A 1,812-nucleotide genomic window follows, 5' to 3' on the forward strand; every position below is an offset into this window, starting at 1 on the left:
AGAAAGGTGAAAAGAGGGAGAGAAGAGAGAGCTAAGGAATTGGGGGAGAGAGGAGTGAGGGGAAGGTGGGAGGGAGGGAGGGAGGGAGGAGGGGAGAAGAACATGACAAGGAGAAAAAGTGAGGGGAAGGTGAGAGGAGGAAGGGGAAATAGGGATGAACGAAGGACGGGAGAGAGAGAGAGAGAGAGAGAGCAAGGACAGTAGAAGGAGCGGCAAGGGAAGGAGGGAGAGGAAAAGATATAGAAAGAAACGAGAGAGAGAGAGAGAGAGAGAGAGAATGACTCACTAAGCATGCTACTGGGGAAAGTGGAGGGAGAAGGGGGAGGGGAGGAGGACAGGGGAGAAGGGGAGGGGAGGGAAGGGGAAGGAGAGGAGAGGAGAAGAAGAGGGGAGAGAGGAATGGGGAAGGGAGGAAGGTGAGGGGAAGGGAGAGAAGAGTGAGGGAAGGGGAAAGGAAGGGAAAGAAGAGTAAGGGAAACAGAGGAGAGGGGAGAGAGCGAGGGGAGAGGGGAGAGGGAAGAGATGTACAGTGCCTGTGCCAAATCTGAGAGCCGCATTGCTGTGACGTCACTACCACAACTACCACAATCCATACCACTTCAGCCACTACTACCACAACACAAGCAACCACAATCCTTTCGACTCACCACAACTACCAACACTACCTAACCACAACTACCAACACTACTTAACCACAACTACCAACACTACTTAACCACAACTACCAACACTACTTAACCACAACTACCAACATTACTTAACCACAACTACCAACATTACTTAACCACAACTACCAACATTACTTAACCACAACTACCAACATTACTTAACCACAACTACCACAATTCTACACCTACCACAATCTACCACTTAAGAGATATGAAAGTAGGGTAACACTGTCAAGTAACCAAAACACTTATCACTGTTTGTCTTCCTCTCTACCACCACCACAACCACCACACGCTACTACCACAACTACCACCATCACAGCCATTACTCACCACATCGCCTACCACCACTACAACCACCACAACTACAACCATCACCACTACCAGCACAACCATTACTCACCACCACAACTACAACCACCACCACCACCACCACAAACACCACAACTTCAACCATCACCACCACCATTACCACCATCACCACCAACACCACCACAACCATTACTCACCAGCACCACCACCAGCATCACAAACACCACAACTTCAACCACCACCAACACCACCACCACAACCACAACCACAACCACCATCACCACCACCACCACCACAACCACAGGACAAAGAAGAGCCAAGCGGAAAGTCGTATTTTGTTGTTGTTGTTGTTGCGATTGTTGTTGTTGTTGGAGCTGGGGGTGGGCAGGGGAGAAGGCCATTTACACGCAGTTTATCTATCTATCTATCTATCAGCCAATCTATCCACCAGACTATATCTATCTACCTGTAAATATGTATCCCAATATAATACCTATCTATCAACCTCACTATCTATCTATCTATCTATCTACCTATCTATCTATACATCCATCTATCAGTTAATATCCACTCCTATACCAACCAACATATCTATATCAATTTATTTCCATCTATATATCTATCTATATCAAATTATATCTATCTAAATATATAACCATCCATCCAGCCATTCCTATATCCATCCATCTACTATATCTATCAGCTCAGCCAACTTTATCTATCCATCCATCCACTCACCCGCTGATCCACCCATTTCTCCAGCTTATCCATCCATCCATCTCTCCATCCATCCACCCACCCTACCATCCACTCATCCAACCAAACTTAACTA

This window comes from Coenobita brevimanus, chromosome 71 (genome assembly GCF_032717465.1).
Source record: "Coenobita brevimanus isolate Jiangsu-jjx chromosome 71, ASM3271746v2, whole genome shotgun sequence".
Classification (NCBI taxonomy): Eukaryota; Metazoa; Arthropoda; class Malacostraca; order Decapoda; family Coenobitidae; genus Coenobita; species Coenobita brevimanus.